Source organism: Protobothrops mucrosquamatus, unplaced genomic scaffold (genome assembly GCF_001527695.2).
Source record: "Protobothrops mucrosquamatus isolate PMUCROS unplaced genomic scaffold, P.Mucros_1.0 scaffold14, whole genome shotgun sequence".
NCBI lineage: Eukaryota > Metazoa > Chordata > Lepidosauria > Squamata > Viperidae > Protobothrops > Protobothrops mucrosquamatus.
The window spans coordinates 2365084-2379201 of NW_015386401.1; positions in this window are offsets into that span (position 1 = coordinate 2365084).

Genomic DNA, 14118 nt, shown 5'->3' on the forward strand with positions numbered 1-14118 from the left:
CAGACTTCTCTGGTGCCTCTAACAGCTTCTAGTCTCTAGGGGCTGGGCTGATGGGATTTGGTGTCCCTGGAACTAATCAGAAGGACTTGAGAACCTCTATCAGTCCTAGACAGTGTCGAATTTTCATTTCATAGTAGACAAAAAGCAGAAGATGAATGTGTGTTTTCCCCTTTCTTCCCCCGTCTCCGCTTCTCCCCATCAGACCTTCTCTGGGCACAGCCCCCAAAGCACCCCTTTTCCAAATTGTGCCTGAAGCCTCCCCCCCTCTTTAGCCCCCTCTCCGTTTGTCTCCTGATTGGGTCATAAATTAACTTCAGCATCCAACAATGCTAGACTCTTGAAGCAGTATCTTCTTCACTCAGTTGGGTCTCTGTTTTTAAAAGGGAGCTGGAGGAGAGGGGGCATATATAAAAATCTTCCCCTTCCCCGTCCCTTTTTTGCCTTTTTGAGAAAATATCTGTAATATATGGAGAATCTCTGCTTGTAAAGGGAGGCAGATCCGGAGAAGAGGATGGAGCTATCTTGGGCTGACTGTGAATGCAACCCTTGCTCTTAAGCCCAAGTGTCCATTACTACCTCAACAGCTCCAAAGCTTTTGACTAGTTGGCAAATGTTGTCTGCTAAATTAAAAAAAAAAATTGGGCAGCCCTGCAGAAACCCAATCTTTGAAATTCCTTCCTCTCCTTTTCCCAGCATGGAAAAAAGTAGGTTTTTTTCCCCTTTCTTGTCACGTGTTGGCTCTCTGCATGTGTGCATGCATGTGCTTTCTTCCCAGGGAGTAATCAAGGTTGTGTACAGGAGTCCGTATATGTACAGAAAGAGTACAGAGAAGAGCAACAAAGATGATCAGGGGACTGGAGGCTGAAACATATAAGGAACGGTTGCTGGAATTGGGTATGTCTAGTTTAATGAAGAGAAGGACGAGGGGGGACAGGATAGCAGCATTCCAGTATCTCAGTTTTTAAGAAGAGACTGGGTAGCCATTTGTCTGAAATGGTATAGGGTTTCCTGCCTAAGCAGGGGGTTGGACTAGATGACCTCTAAGGTCCCTTCCAACTTTATTATTATTATGGATCATTGCACAGTCAGCCAGATGTTCAGATTGGATTTGGCATTTTGTCTACCTATCGAGTCCTTATCCAGGACCTGGGATAGGCAGATGTGGATGTTTGATGATATTACAGATATCATCGCAGGATGGAAGCAGTTCCTAGTAAGGCCGCCTTTTGCAATTGACTAATAGCAAATTTGTCAATGCCAATGGTGTTCAAGTGGTGCTCCAGTTGTTTTGGGATTGCACCCAAGGCGCCTATTACTATTGGTACTACCCTTGCTTGCCTTTGCCACAGTCTTTCTATTTCTATTTGTAGGTCTTTGTATTATTATTATTATTATTATTATTATTATTATTATTATTATTATTATTATTATTATTATTATTATTATTATTATTATTACTTCAGGTCGTGCTGGATTGGTGCTTATGAATTCTGGAAAACAAGAATGCCATCTTGACTTTTTTGACACTCCTGGCTGTCCAGAAAGCTGCATGGATGCAGTCATCAGACCCACGGCTGTCTGATTGGTACAGCCCTCTTTCAGAGACAACAAAGCCATTCCCCACTGGCGAAACTACAAGTAGTCCTCGACTTACGACCACAATGAGCCCAAAATTTCCATTGCTAAGCAAGACAGTTTTTAAGTTTCGTCCTGTCCCCTTTTACCACCTTCCCTGCCACAGTTGTTAAGCGAGGCACTGCAGTTGTTAAGTTAGCAACACGGTTGTTCAGTGAATCTGGCTTGCCCGTTGCCTTTGCTTGGCAGAAGGTCCCAAAAGATGATCACGTGACCCCAGGGCACGGCAACCCGTCGCAAATACATGCCAGTTGCCAAGCATTCGAAATTTAATCATGCGATTAAAGGGAATGCTGCAAAGGCAAGTGTGAAAAATGGTCCTAAGTCCCTTTTTTCAGTGCCGTCGTAACTTCGAGTGGTCACTAAACGAATGTAAGTTGAGGACTAGCTGTAATTCAACCCCAAAGATTCAGCACTTCTTTTGGGAGAGGCGCCCCCACCTGGCGCAGTGCTTCCCCGAATTCGCTCTTCACCCCATCCGCTCCTCTCTCTCCCCGTCCGTAGCAGCTCCTGGGACGGCCGACTCGTCCGCAGCGGGGCTGCCTTTGCTCCGCTTCCTCTGAAAGAGAGCCGCGCCCCTTCAGCCGGCCTGAGAAAGGAAGCTGGGCCGGGGGGAAGGGGCGGCTGCCCCCCATCCCAGGCAAGGGCTGCCTAGCCGCGTCGCCCCCGCGCGCAGGGCCTGTGGATGGCTGTGCGCCCCGGGCAGGTAGGGTTGCCAGGTCTGCTTCCAAAAAATAGCGGACAAGCGGGTGGGGGGGTTTAAGTAGTAAAAAAAGTAAAAAAAAATTTACAATTAAATTATATATTTTCTTACAAACATTTTAACACGTATTAAAATAATCAGATAATTTTATATACTTTTATTAAATGTCTTGTGAAACAATTGAGTATGATTAATAATTTTTTCGGAATCGGAGAATCGAGTTCAATGGATATTCGATCTTTGTCTCATTCTGACTCAGTGGTTCTCAATCTTTTTAATGCCGTGACCCCAACCGGTCATAAGTCGAGGACTAAACCGGTCATAAGTCGAGGACTAAACCGGTCGTAAATCAAGGACTACCCAACCGGTCGTAAGTCGAGGGCTTTCCCTGCCCGGGAGCGGCACGCATGCGTGGTTCCGCCCCCTGCGCCAGCTGAGGCGTATCTGGCAAGCGGCAGAGACGGAGCAGGCTGACCACCAGCTGGCCCAGCCCAAGGGAGGTAAGGCACCCGCCGGAAAAGGGGAAAAAAATGGACAAAAAAAATGGCGGACAGCCTTGCTTGGCGACCCCCATGAAATGGTCGATCGACCCCAAATGGGGTCCCGACCCACAGGTTGAGAACCACTGTTCTAACTTATGAAAAAAAAGACAAAACACGATTCTATCCTTATTCTCTTAGACTGTACAGCTTTAGATTCCGTACCATTTCATCATAAAGCTTTTGAATAAAAAAAATGTTCGCTATTTTGTGAAAAAAAATAGTGAACATAATGTGAAAAAAGCGGACTGTCCACTCAAATAGTGGACACCTGGCAACTCTACGGGCAGGCGCTTAGGAAGAAGAGGAAGTCGGCGCGCCTGGCAACTCAGCGGCTCTCCGGCCTCGCCCTGTGGGGCTTTGGCGTAGCAAACTCGGCCAGGGCGCATCTCCGGAGCCCCCGACGCGCAGGCAAATTAGATAAAAAAAACGGACCTTTCCTTTGAGTTCGTTCGTTCGTTTGAAGGAAGGAAGGAGGCCAATTAGATTAAAAAAAACAGCTTTCCTTTGAGTTTGTTTGAAGGAAGGAGGCAAATTAGATAAAAAACAGTTTTCCTTTGAGTTTGTTTGTTTGTTTGTTTACTTATTTATTTATTTACAGGCAACTCAAGGCAGCTGACAGGAAATAAAACCATAATAGGAAAGAACAATCGGTGGAATGACTTGCCTCCAGAAGTTTGTGGGTGCTCCAACACTGGAAATTTTTAAGGAAAGGCTGGACAACCATTTGTCTGAGATGGTGTAGGACAGGTTCTCCTGCTTGAGCAAGGGGCTGGACTAGAAGACCTCCAAGGTCCCTTCCAGCTCTATTCTATTCAAATGCTACCCGTACTAGAAAGCTGCTTGGAAAAGAATCTGGTTATCCTTCTGTATAGAAGTGTCAATAAAGGGGAATACAGATAGTCCTCGACTTACAACAGTTCACTTTGTGACCGTTGTTTTCAACGCCCCTGAAAAAAGTGACCTACGACCGTTTTTCAGACTTACAACCTTGGCGGCATCCCCCATGGTCACGTGATCAAAATTCAGATGTTTGGCAAGCGGTTCACATTTATGACAGTTGCTGTGTCCCAGAGTCATGTGATCACCTTTTGCGATCTTCTGACAAGCAAAGTCAGTCGGGAACCCAGATTCCCTTAACAACTGCAGTGATTCACTTAACAACCGTGACAAGTAATGTTGTAAAATGGGGCAAAACTCACTTGACAAATGACTCACTTAACGACAGAAATTTTAAGCTCAATTGTCATCGTAAGTCGAGGACTATCTGTATTTTGTAGTTCAGGGTTGAAATGAGTGGTCTTTGGTGCTCTCTGAGCCTTGGTGGTTTTCTTGCAGACGTTTCATTACCAAACTAGGTAACACCATCAGCACATTGATGATGTTACCTACTTTGGTTAATGAAACATTTGCAAGAAAACAACCAAACTCAGGGAGCACCAAGGACCCCACATAGAAATATACCAAGATTACTTTTAGTGAGAGATCAAGGCTTTACTGGGAGTAAATGGGATGCCAGGAAACTACTGTTGAAGCAACAGGCTAAAGCACATAAGGAACGGTTGGTGGAATTGGGTATGTCTAGTTTAATGAGGAGAAGGACAAGGGGGGACATGATAGCAGTGTTCCAATATCTAAAGGGCTGCCACTAAAGAAGATGGAGTCAGGCTATTCTCCAAAGCGCCTGAAGGCAGGACAAGAAGCAACGGGTGGAAACTAAGCAAAGAGGGAAGCAACCTAGAACTAAGGAGAAACTTCCTGACAGTTAGAACAATTAACCAGTGGAACAACCTGCCTCCAGAAGCGGTGAATGCTCCAACACTGGAAGGCTTTTAAGAAGAGACTGGACAGCCATTTGCCCGAAATGGTATAGGGTTTCCTGCCTGAGCAGGGGGTTGGACTAGATGACCTCCAAGGTCCCTTCCAACTTTACTATTATTATTATTATTAAATGTGAACTGAATTACCAGAATTCATCTTGATTGAAAGACAACTGCAGGACAACTTTGGGGAACAATAAATTGATGGACAACTGGGTGTTTATTGGTGTATGATGCCGCAGGTTTTCTTTCCAACTCCCGTTGAGATTTCAAAATGTTTCGGATTATTGTGGGTACCAAACTCCAGCTGGTGCTAAATCTGGTGTGGAAGTATCTGAACTCTTGAGCCCTTTCCCTCCTCTGGGTGTGTTTAAAAAGGCTTGAAGGCAGATGCTGTGAAAAGCCCATTCAATTGGCCTGCCCTAGGATGCGGGGAAACAAGGGCTAATCTCCAGCCTGAGAGCAGAGGCAGCCAGGAGAGGGGGGGGGGGCGCAAGAGCAATCCGAGAAGACCTTTGCACCACCCGCCCCGAAGCTCTGGCTAAATCTTTAAGTCGCTTGTAAGATCTCTTTGCATTTTATACTATATTAGGGATCTTGTATGGCTGACTGCTCTTTCGCTGGGTGGTCTGCAGACAGAGTTAAAGATGGATTAACTCCAGTGATGGCTGGGCTTTGTATGTGGCCAGCCAGCCAAAAGAGACGAAGCTGTAACCCCACTTTTCCCCCAGTCTCCCCCTTGAAATGTCTCGGAAACTATTGGAAACTATCTCCCTCCTGTCGCTAACCTTCTCCTTCCATGGTTCTGAACATCCTCGGCCTTTAAGAAAAGTTGCCTACAGCTTGGGAAATTGCGGCCCAAAGAAATCCATGATGTATCTTATAAGATAGACCAAGCCTTTAGAGCAGAGGTCCCCAACCTTTTGGGCACCACGAATAAAGGTTTTTCCATGGACCAGAGAGTGTGTGGTTTTGTGTGCTGCCTGCATCCCACGAATGGGGCTTTGCTTGTTTGTGCGGACAGGTTGCTGGCATTTTGTGGCCCGGTAGCGGTCTACGGATCGGGGGTTGGGGACACCTGCTTTAGAGTCCCAGATATTTAGCGAGACTGTTGGAATGATGGGGATGGATGTCTCCTATTATTTAATCTCTTCAGTTGATATTCAGGCAGGTAGCCTGCCCCAACAATAGAGTTAGTTCCGCTGTAGCTGCTGTCTTTTTTTGGTTTTTTTAGGAAAGCAGTACAGATAGTCCTCCACTTATTGAGCCCAAAATTTATGTTGCTAAGTGAGACAGTTGTTAAATGAATTAGAATAAAATAGAATAACTTTATTGTCACTTTAAATGCATACCAATCAGCACACATTAAAATGAAATTTCATTGCATTCAGCCCTCAAAGGGTAACCGCCTCCAATTTACATTATATAAACATGACAAAAGATTATGCATATAGCCCAGGGGTAGGCAACCTTGGCTCTTTTATGACTCGGGGACTTCAACTCCCAGAATTCCTGAGCCAGTATGGCTGGCTCAAGAATTCTGGGAATTGAAGTCCACGAGTCATAAAAGGGCCAAGTTTGAAGACCCCTGGTCTAGCCACTTGCTATAAAGCCCAGATCGATGGAGGGCTGCAGTGATGGTTGTCTTTCTGGAACTCTGTCCCATCTCCACACAGGATCTCTAGAGCTCAGTCTGAGTGACCATCAGGCTCAGGAATTCTGGGAGTTGAAGTCCACGAGTAATAAAAGAGCCAAGGTTGCCTATCCCTGATATAGCCACATACCCACATATATGTGACACAGAGAAACAACACAGTCTAGTTCAGATGCATACATATATATGGTGAGAAAAAAGAACCCTGTGAATTTACCAGCTGGATGGCATAAGGAGCAAAGCTGTAGTAGTCCTGCTATAAATACTTCGAAACCTCCTCCCAGAGGGGAGCAACAGACCATGAAGTGGGTGTGTGGAGGCTCTAACAATGCTAGAATTTTGCAACGCATTTTGCCCCATTTTACATCCTTTCTTGCCGCAGTTGTTAAGTGAGTCACATCAGTTGTTAAATTAGTAACATTCAATGAATCTGGTATCCTTATTGACTTTGCTTGACAGAAGGTTGCAAAAAGTGATCACATGACCTCGGGATACTGCAACGGTCATTAACTATGAGTTAGTTGCTTAGCATCTGAATTTTGATCATGTGATCATGGAGAGGCTACAACGGTCGTGTGAAAAATGGTCATAAGTCGCTTATTTCAGTGCCGCTGTAACTTCGAATAGACACTAAAGGAACGGTTATAATTCGAAGACTACCTGTAATCTAAAATGGAATAAGTCTATTAAAGGCAATTCAGTTTTTGTTAAATATTAAATGTTAAAACAACTAAGATATGTATAAACAAAAATTATTGGTAAATGTAAGAAAGTTATTTTTATTTAAGCGATATAATAAGAATTGTATTAATTTAAATATGAGACAGTAAATACCAAGGGGAAAAGAGAGGAAATATTTAATGTAATAGTTTGAGATCTGTACTAAAGATATTTGTATGTTATTGAATTATTGACCAACTCAGCCGCCACATTGCTTTTCAAATATGTTAATGTAAAATTAGAAAATTAATAATTTTTTTCAAAAAAAAATAAAGGCAATTCAGTTTTTGTAAGTGTATCTGGTGAGGTGTACGTAAGGCTGAAAGTGAATGTGAGGATTTTCTTCATGTTTTCAAAATACTTTTTTTTGCAGGTGACCTTATTCTAATACAGGTAGTCCTCAATTTACAACCATTCATTTAATGACCGTTCAAAGTTACAACGGCACTGAAAAAAGTGATGCATGACTGATTTTGGACATTTACACCTGTAATAAATCAGTCTCCAATAATTGAGCAAAAAATTAACGTTACTCATTCCCCTGAAGATCAGGTTGGCTGGTCCCTGTTGGCCTCTTGTAAGGCCTTGAAAATTTGATTCTATGGTTGAACCTGGAATCCCGTTCCTCGGTCACTGTCCATCTAACTGGGTAAATTATTGGCTAGATAGTGACCATAGATACAGCTATGTTTTATGTTTGATTCTGTATTTTCTGTATTTTGTTTTATTCTAAGCCACCTAGAATCATGACAAAATGAGAGGGGCGGCTATATCAACTGAATGGGTAAAGAAATAAATTATAATATGATGAAAGGCAATTGCAAAAGCAGTATGCAAGCTGTTTTGAATGGATTTAAACATTTCAAAAGAGGAATAAAATGTAGGACTTATTTTATTGCCTGTGGTCAGGGGAGTACAGGTAGTCCTTGACTTATGGCCTCAATTGGGACCAGACTTTCATTCGCTAAGCGAAGCAGCTGTTAAGTGAGCAGTGCCCGATTTTAGGGTGGTTTTTTCCCCCATAGTTGTTAAGTGAATCACTGCAGTTGTGAAATGAATCATGTGGTCATTAAGCGAATCTGGCTTCCCACATTGACTTGGCTTGTCCCAAACCATCTGGGAAAGTTGCAAATGGTGATCAAATGACTCTGAAACATTGCAAACATCATAAATGCATGCTGGTTGCCTAGCACCAAATTTTGATCATGCGACAATGGAGATGCTGCAACAGTCATAAGTTCAAGGACTCATCATAAGTCACTTTTTTTCCAATGCCGTCGTAACTTCAAACGGTTGCTAAAGAAATAATTGTAAGTCCAGGACCATCTGTAATAAAGTAAATATTAAGTAAAACTCCCATCTACTACTCCCATCTACTACTACTACAGATAGCACTCTGTATGTAGCAGGGTGGACACCAAAACTGTAGGTGCCTTGGAAGCCTATCTTTGAATTAAAGCAATTGAGGAGAAACAATACCAAATTGCTGCCCTTTTTCTGCTCTCCATTTGAGCTGTGAGAACAGACGGGTAAAAAAAAAAAAAAAAAATCCAACTCCAAACACAATCCTTTAGCAAAATTACCATTCAGTTTCCACAATTGGTTATTGTCGGTTGCCAGTCACTTAAGAAACAAGCAGTGCCCTGCGGATCTCTGTGAGTTATTTTCCTTCTGATTTATAAATATACACAAAACAATTTTTTTAAAAAAATAAAAAACCCAATCTCTTTTTTATTTGTTTCTTTGGATGTCTGTTACAAAGAACACTGTTTCTCTATGTCTTGTTCCACCAACTTTTTTTTAAAAAAAGAATTAAACAATAAGATTAGCAACTTCAACTGGAACGCTAAAGCTGAAGTAAAAAAAAACAACACTATTTTTTTTCACAACACTTTAAATAGAAAGCACACTTCGAGAGATGAAATAATAAGGGGACTATCGACAAATCCTAGGCCAGGAGTAGGCAACCTTGGCTCTTTTATGACTTGTGAACTTCAACTCCCAGAATTCCTGAGCCAGCTGTGCCTACCCCTGGCCTAGGCAGATTTACACAAATGTCAGTCCCGTCAAATTCATCACAATTTTGCCATCTAGTTGGTTGTAGGAAAGGTGCCTTCTTTCTGGTAGCCCTGCCCCATGAACCCCCTCCCCTTTGAGATTCAGCTGGCTCTGCCAGAAGACTGTAAAGAGATGTTTCTTCCTCCAAATGTTGGGATAGGGTGAAGCTGGAGTTGGAAGATAAAAACAGTCCTTGTTTAGTGACCACAACTGGGAGAAGTCCCCCTTAACCTTTACGTGCTGAGATTCAAAGAAAGGAAATGAAAAGTGAAAATAAATTAAAGAAGAGTAACCAAGATGATTAGGAGACTGGAGGCTAAAGCATCTGAAGAACGGTTGCTGGAATTGGGTATGTCTAGTTTAATGAAGAGAAGGACCAGGGGGGACAGGATAGCAGTGTTCCAGTATCTCGGGGGTTGCCATGAAGAAGAGGGAGTCCAGCTATTCTCCAAAGCACCTGAAGGCAGGACAAGAAGCAATGGATGGAAACTAATGAAGGAGAGAAGCAACCTAGAACAGTGGTGGCAAACCTATGGCACGGGTGCCAGAGGCGGTACTCAGAGCCCTCCTGTGGGCACACATGCCATTGCCCCAGCCTTGCCTCCCCCTGCGACTCCCTCCTCTCCAGCAGCTCCCCTGAAGGAGAGTTGCCCTCGAGCGTGGCCCACACGGAGCAGCGCAGCCAAGGACATGGCAGCCAGGCAGTATAGACAAGACTCTGCTTTCACACCCCATCATGCAGTTGATGCTACAGGGCGCGGGCAGAGGGTGTGGCCGCCATAGCACTGCTGGGCTGCCTGGGCGATCTGCGGCGGGCCCTGGAGGCGGTGAGTGGTCTTGTGGGCAGGTGGGGCGAGGGATGGGGGGGCAGAGTGGGGGCGGGGCAGGGGTGTGGAGCAGGGGCGGGGCCAGTTTTTGGGCACTCGGTCTCTAAAAGGTTCGCCATCACTGACCTAGAACTAAGGAGAAATTTCTTGGCAGAGCAATTAATCAGCAGAACGGCTTGCCTTCAGAAGTTGTGGGTGTTCCAACACTGTAGGTTTTAAAGAAGAGATTGGACAACCATTTGAGTGAAATGGCATAGGGTCTCCTGCTTATGCAGGGAGTTGGATTGGAAGACCTCCAAGGTCCCTTCCAACTCTGTTATTTTGCTATCCTGTTAAATGTTATTCCCAAAGCAGTGGCAAGATGTTCCTGCTATCCATTACTGCACTGTTCCTCAACCTTGGCCAATTTAAGAGGAAAGGATTTCAACTTGGAATTAAGGGGAAACTTCCTGATAGTGAGGACAATTAACCGGTGGAACAGCTTGCCTTCAGAAATTGTGGGCGCTCCATCACTGGAGACTTTTAAGAAGAGACTAGACAGTCACTCATCGGAAATGGTATAGGTTCTCCTGCTCGAGCAGGTCCCTTCCAGCTCTTTTCTATTTTATTCTAACTCCCAGAATTCCCCAGCCCAGCCATGATGGCTTAGGGATTCTGGAAGTTGTCAACAATGAGAAACACTATACTAGATTGAAGACTACATTTGAAAAAATAATAATCTCTGTGTTAACATAACAAATAAACCTTATCAAGGTTTAACCTGATGGGCTGGTTCACATCACATGCTGGCACACTGGCCGAGCTCCTAATATGCTGCCCTAAAAACTTCCCCACTCAATTTTAACTTGGTTTAGCACTTGGCGCAAACACCGCCCTGTGCTGCATTAAACACACGCTCCATACACAAGGGCAGAACACAGAAAGAGAGCTGGTGCAGCGTGCTGACTTGCTGGTTTGTCTCCCCGTAGGAGAAATGGGGATATCCGACACAGCTTGACTGCTCTCAACCTCTTATGTCCATCTTCACCATAAAAATAATGGCAGAAGCACTTGAAAATATCTTTCCAAAAAGAAGGTATCAGCAGCAAAAACCCTGGAGAAAGATTTGCAGTGCCGTTCCCTTGAATCTCTGACTTGTAACCTGTGAATGACAAAAGAGAAGATTTAGTGGCTCTTCCTAGACTGTAATGGTTGAAGGGAGCATCATTTCTAAATGCTGTGGCATAATCATAGGCTAATCCACCCCAGCACCGATAGTAGATTATTAGGCCAAAGGTGGACCCTCTTAGCTTCTTCGTGAGGCAGATTGGCAGCAAAATTGGGAAAGGAGCAAGATTTGCTGAGAGGAACAAACAGCATGCTGTATAATTTACTGTTGCTTATAGTAACTGTCATCATAACAGAGATTGGTCCTTGTGCGTTGTTGTTGTTTGTGCTTCCTATGGATTTGGGCAGCTGACACCTTGGGTGGGAAGGACACAGGCTGTTCCTCTAATTGTTGTGGCTGGCCCTGAGCAAGGAGGAAGGGATTGAGGACAAAGATAGATGTCACACTGGAACTAAATGCTGTGGACATACACAGCGATAGCAATGTTTCTCAACCTTGGCAGCTTTAAGATGTGTGGACTTCAACTCCCAGAATTCCATAGCCAACCTTGCCGACTGGGGGATTCTGGGAGCTGAAGTCCACGCATCTTAAAGTTGCCTACCTTGGGAAACCCTGCCATATTGGATGGCCGTGAATTCTGAAGCTAAACTAGTTTAACACCCATTTTTACCCTTCTACCAAACACAGTTTCAGGTCCCACACAGTTGGACAAGACCAAGGAAGCAAGAGTAGACAGATTTCTGGGATAAATAACAACTTTGCAAAACTGTAGCAGGAATTTTCTCATGAGCTAAACCAAACAACGTTTCTCTGAAATGCTACTTTTGTGTTTGTTTCCATCTGGTCTCAGTTGCCATTTGTGAGATAAGGAGTCAAAATGGCGGCCGTGGCCCTGTGATTAAAGCCCCACCCCCTTTTTTTTTACAATGCATGCAAAAGAGGTGGGACTTCAGCAGCTTGGGCACTGCCACCATCTTGACTTTTTTGACACACTCCCTTTCCAGCCTCCCCACTGTTTCACATACACAATGTAGCAAAAGCAGATAACCTGAGCCCTCAAGGGTGCCATTTGAGCCTGGAAACTTTGGATCCAGCCTCCCGAGAAAACCAATATATTTGAACAAAAGAAAGAAAATTCTCTCGACTCTTGCTGGGAAGTAATCACATGAACTCTATTTGAATTTATTTATTAGATTTTGATACTGCCTTTGTGACTTTATTGGTAACTCAAGGCGGCAAACATACATAATACTCCTTCCTCCTTTTCCCCCCATAACAACAACCCTGTGAGGTAGGTTGGGCTGAGAGTCTCCTAGGAGTCCCCTAGGACGGAACTAAAGTTCACTGTCTCCTGGTGAGTGGCCCAAAGTCACACAGCCAGCTTTCATGCCTAAACTGAGATCAGGACATGAAATAAAATTTAGCACTCCATTCTAGCATGCTATCTTGAACCAAGCATGAGCAAGTATGGTCCTTAGCCTGACAAATTATAATTAAGTTTTTAAGAAGAGACTGGCCAGCCATTTGTCCGAAATGGTATAGGGTTTCCTGCCTGCATGGGGTTGGACTAGATGACCTCCAAGGTCCCTTCCAACTTTATTATTATTATTATTATTATTATTATTATTATTATTATTATTATTATTATTATTACTATTACTACTACTACTACTATTAATTATTATTATTGTTGTTGTTATTGTTGTTGTTGTTGTTGTTGCTATTATGGATCATCACACAGTCAGCCAGATGTTCAGACTGGATTTGGCATTTTGTCTACCTATCGAGTCCTTACCAAGGACCTGGGATAGGCAGATGTTGTTGTTGTTGTTGTTGTTGTTGTTGTTGTTGTTGTTGTTATTATTATTATTATTATTATTATTATTATTATTATTATTATTATTATTATTATTATTATTATATGCCTGTACTAACTGCGGCAAGAAAGATGGTAAAATGGGGCAAAAGTCACTGATGGGCAAATGACACGGACTTTGTAATTTGTTAGCTAATATAATTATTTTTACTTTGCATTTTAAACAGAATTACTTTACATTTTAATCTGACTTACTTTTCTCTCTTTTAAGATGGCGATAAGGTTTTATAAAACCATTAGACCGGAATGTAGGAAAACGTCTTATCCCACGGCTGTATGGATTGATTAGATAGCTTCTAACATCCCTAAACTGAAAAAATAAAGTTACAGAAGGATGACTGGATACCAACTCCTGATAAGAAAAAGTTTCTTAGTGTCAACTGGCTTTTAGTTATCTAACTTCAAACAACCTTTGTGGTTGATTTACTGTGCAAAGGAGGGGTTACTTTTATCTTGTCCGACCAACTTTCCTCTTTCATTTTTTTCTTTATGTTAACCATAAAAGGGGAGGTAAGCTAAGGATCGGGGTTCCCTCTTTGAATGAGGGGAATCCCTTTTGTCTGAATATTCTGATAAATCGTAATAAAATGACCTTCCTGTCTCGGTCTGTCTCATTGGAAAATAGGCAGGCCGAGGCACGAGCCTAAAAAGAGCCATATTTGGCCTTCACACTAAACAGCTTTCTTGCTTAGCGACAAAAATTGGGGGCTCCATTGTGGTCGCAAGTTGAGGACTAACCTGTAATTTGCTGAAACTGTTTGGTCAGCAAGTGGCAGTGCCTTGTGTTCCTGCCGGAAGGGGGAAATCTGGATATTGCTTTGCAAACGCCCGGCCCACCTTCTCCGCCGCCATCCCAAAGGCCCCAGCCCAGCCTGACATCTCATTTGCATATTTGCAGCAGGTGGAGGGTCCATCTGCCTCAAGGCCGCCTTGCAGGCAAATTAGCAGCCCCTCCCTTTCAGATGGGGCATTTAAATGGCCCCAAAGATCTGCAAGCACATGGCTGACACCAGGCCGTAATTAGAAAGGCCTGTCTGTCTAGGAAGAGTGTGCATGTCTAGATTCCCCAGCCCCACCCCTCAATTTATGCCATTTGATGGGATGTCTGTTGTCTGAAAAAGCCATCCCCAAGTGGCTCACTCTGGCTTGGGAAGCAGAAGACAATGCAGGTAGCTAAA